The sequence below is a fragment of the Myotis davidii genome, unplaced genomic scaffold (assembly GCF_000327345.1).
Source record: "Myotis davidii unplaced genomic scaffold, ASM32734v1 scaffold134, whole genome shotgun sequence".
NCBI lineage: Eukaryota > Metazoa > Chordata > Mammalia > Chiroptera > Vespertilionidae > Myotis > Myotis davidii.
The window spans coordinates 872,831-877,211 of record NW_006288853.1 but is presented as its reverse complement, the minus strand read 5'-3'; the positions used below and the strand labels follow the sequence as shown (position 1 = coordinate 877,211).

Genomic DNA, 4,381 nt, shown 5'->3' with positions numbered 1-4,381 from the left:
TATTTACTGTGGGTAAAATGCTATCAAACAGTATCACATGAAATCTTTCATGAAAGGAAGTGTCAATTGATGCAGCAACTTCATTGTTATCTTATTTTAAGAAATTGCCAGGGTACCACAACTCTAGCAACCACCACCCTGATAAGTCAGCAGCCATCAATACTAAGGTGAAACCCTCCACCAGCAAAAAGATTATCACTCAATGAAGGCTCAGATGATGGTTAGTATTTTTTAGCAATAAAGTGTTTTTTTTTTTAAATTAAGGCATGTGCATTGTTTTATTAGACACTAGAGGCCTGGTGCATGAATCCGTGCACAGGTGGGGTCCCTCGGCCTGGCTGGCAATTGGGGCCAGCTGGCCAGGGGAAGGGACTGCTGGAGGTTGGCTGTGGGAGCGCACTGACCACCAAGGGGCAGCTCCTGCATTGAGCATCTGCCTCCTGGTGGTCAGTGCGCATCATAGTGACCAGCCAGTTGTCAGGTTGTCCGGTCTGAGCAGTCGCTTAGGCTTTTATTTATATAGAAAATACTATTGCATACTTAATAAACAAAACTTTCATGTGCACTGGGAAACCAGAAAATTCCTGGGCCTCAGTGTATTGTGACACTCACTTTATCGCTTCATCTTGGAACCCAGCTGCAGTATCTCCACGGTATGCCCGTACTTGCTGTGTGCCACCTGCTGTGGTCTTTATTCGCTTGTTTTTTTTGTTCTGCTTTCTGTACAGGAAAAACTCCTACTTACAGTTTAAGATGCACCTCCTCTGATACATTTTCTTTAATTTCCTCAAGCTGAGGGACTTAAATCTATTTTAACTTCCATATAAATTTGTTTCCCCTTCTGATCTATAAGCTCTTTATCTTTGCATTTCTAACATCTAGTGAACAGTCTGATGTGCAGTGGGAGCCAAACAATATTTGTTGAATGAATAGCTGAATTAATTAATTGATCGCTTAGAGCCCTCCATTTTTTTTTAAATTGAAAATCCCTAAATATATTTTGTTCTCTTGCCAGAGTTAAAAACTCATATGTTAATTTTCTATCCACTTGCACAGACTTGTGAGTTCTTCTTCTTTCTTTTTTAATCCCGTCTGTGTATTTCCTCATCAGCTAGAAGCCTTTACTGTTCCCTTCACTTAGAAACCTCATGTGAGATTTTACTTTCTGGAAAAAAGTTATTAAATAACTATAAATCCTGAGGAGCTGAATTCTTTATACTTCTCCACCCAAAGAAATCCCTAAGTAAACCTACCATTTAATTCCCATTTTGACCTGGTTTAAGATTTTAGCATACTTAGACATATGAAGCTTTGAACCATGGTATTATCAGTTAAAATTAATAAAACAAGTATCACCACAACCTTTTATTTAGAAGGCTGGCATTTATTAATTCCCCTTTTGTTTCTGTGCCTACTTATTACATTAAATTTATTCTTTGGGATGTGCCTTAGGAGAAATGATCTTGCCTTCTGTATTTTCCTTACCTTCAACTCTATAACCTGCCTTTCTTTCCCCCACCAGCTGCCATAGTACATCATTTTTGTTATGTTCATTAAAACTGTCCTTATCGCAGTTTACTGTTTTGGATATCAGTGCTCATTAAAGATCCTATAATTGCCTTGGGCAGAGATAATTAAGCTTAGGATCAAATGCCAAAAATATATTTGGTTTTTAAATTCCAAAGTCCCTGCAGCATTAAAGTCACCATAATTTACTGTTAGATATACATAGCCACCATCAGAGTAAAAGGAATAATATTTTTAACTTTTGCTTTCTTTGTAATAATATATGTTCACAGACTTCTTTCAGAAACTACCTAAATGTTGACCATGCCATTCTAGATAAAGAAGTGTATGTTATGTGTATGTCACTTTAGAGGGGATTATGTAATATATCTTAATTATACTGTAATATGCAGAGACTTTTCTTCAGCTCTTTATGAATATTTATACTTTTTATTGTTATTCTTCTGAGGAGTTGTGCATCCTTTCAAAACTGTAATTTACTTGTCCTTTCCAAACATTAAATATTTGTCTAAGTTTCACTGAGCTAAATGTAGGTGGTGATATAAAAATGTGGAAAATATGAAAATCACTAAGACCATTACAGGACAAAGACAGTATTCCTTAATAAATTTAAGGAATAAAATAATTCTGTACTCTCTCTCTATGTCTACTTTTTTCCAAGTATATTTGTTTTCTTTTCTTTCTTTTTTTTAATCCTCACCTCAGAATATTTTTCCATTGATTTTTGGAGGGAGTGGAAGAGAGAGGGAAAGACAGAGAGAAATATCCACGTGAGAGAATCACACTGATTGGTAGCCTCCTGCATGCGCCCTGACTAGGGCCCAGGCTGGGGAGGAGTCTGCAACTGCGGTACATACCCTTGACTGGAATTGAACCCGGGACCCTTTGGTCCGCAGGCCGTTGCTCTATCCACTGAACCAAACTGGCAAGGCCTACATTTGTTTTCTGATATGCTACTTACTCTGTCTTCTGTTGGCAAAATATCATTTTCCCTTTTTATAGATGGACAAGCAGACACTGGAAGAATAGAGGAATTACCCAGCTCATGGTGCTAATGACAGAGATAAAACTAGAACTCAGGCCAGAAATATAAGGGGGAATCATAGCAAGCGAAGAAAACCACAAAGTGTCTTTTCTTGGGTAATTAGTATGAACAGTGGGTTGACAGCTACTTCTTACTGTCCTCCCACATCTTGTAAATCAGTTGATATCTCCCCAAGCCTGCATAAAGTAGCAGACAGCCTTTATTTTCAGAAAAGAAGGAACTAAAAACACAGCAGCACAGCCATTTATTAACTACAGGCAACATTATTCCTTGGTAACAGAGTCTTGTGGAAAAAAACATGTGAGTCGAAAGTCTTAGGTTTAGAGCTTAGTTCTTTTACCAGCCTCGGAGTCTTCTTACACTAAATACCTATTTAGTTAAAGTGGTGCTTAATAACCCCAGCCTTACTGCTTTAAAGGTGTTGTGATGATTGATAAGATCTAGAAGCACTTTATAAACTGCCATTATACAAATACGAGTCCTCGTCCTTGTATAGCAAATAAGGGAATTCCTTCCTGTGCAGGAAAGATATAGCATAGTTATTGGGATAATGGTTTAGCCGTCACACTGACTTTGGTTCCGATATAAGACACGTCACCATCTGGCTCTGTCACTGGCTTAGGAACTTAGACACTTTTAACCCCTCTTTTCTCATTTTTAAAATGGGGAAAATATTAATCATGAATTTTTAATGCATAAGCTATAGTTCAGGTCCCTTGAGTTAGTTTTCTTTAAAATAAGCTTTCTATTTATATTAATATTTTTAGATTTTCAGAAAAGTTGAAAATTTGGTAAAGGGAGTTCCCATCTACACTTCCCCTGGTTCCCTGCCTTGTTAATATCTTTGATTTGCCACAAGGAACAAACTATAACACTGACGGATTACTATTAACTTAACTCAGGTTTGTGTGGGCTTCACCAGTGTATCCATGAATAGCTTATTTCTTTTCCAGGATCCAATCCAGGGTTCCACATTGCGTTTGATTGTCATGTCTCCCCAGCCTCCTCTGGTCTGTGAGAGTTTATTCCTTAGTGCCCTTCTTTGGTGTGACCGTAATGGTCTTGAGGAATACTGCCCGGGTCTCATGCAGGATGTCCTCCAATCTGGTTTTCTTTATTGTGTTTCTTATGATTAGACTGGGATTGTGGGCTTTTAAAGAGAATACTAGAGAGGAGAAGTCATAATGTGTCAAGGGGCGCATGGTATCCCTGTGGCATCACTAATGAGGTTAACCTTTGTCACTTAATTAAGGTGGTGCTTGTCAGGGGTTTTTGCTGTATCTTGAGTTAGTTGTGGCCAGCTGTCACTTTTACAGGAATTCTCTCCCCTCTCTTCGCACTGCTTGGGGTGCTTTTCATTTGTGTTCACTGCAACTGTCGTCATAATGGAAATATTTTCTGCGACCACCAGGCTAAAGCAGCTTTCTCTTCTCAGATCAGTCTCTATGACGCATTACTTTTGTCTCTTGTTGTTAGCATGCATCATTTCCGGAAATAGACCTGTGCATTGTTTACCTACTTCATTGTGTGTCTATAGGATCCCTCCCCTCGAAGAAGAACATAAGCTTCAGGAGAACAGGGCCCTTGTCGGATTGCTCACATCTGTATGCTTCGTATCTAGCACAAGGGCCAGCATATGCTAAATGTTCAATAACTATTTGTTGAATAAATGTCTAAGAAAGAAAGATAGAGGGGTGATTTATTAGTAAGTAAAAGAGTTGAAAAGAGCAGAATGGTCAGAGGTTCAACTTAGCATCTTGACTGAATTGGTTTAGTTTTCAGGAAAAGGTTAAATGCAGTCATCACCGT

General features: G+C 38.5%; 1 protein-coding gene across 1 annotated transcript in view; it reads left to right on the top strand.

Annotated features, from left to right (window-relative positions):
• Positions 1-4,381, top strand: part of CTNNA3 (catenin alpha 3) — a gene marked incomplete at its 3' end in the record, with an annotated part of 1,162,049 nt that overhangs the window by 291,698 nt on the left and 865,970 nt on the right. The gene's annotated exons all lie outside the window — the stretch shown is intronic.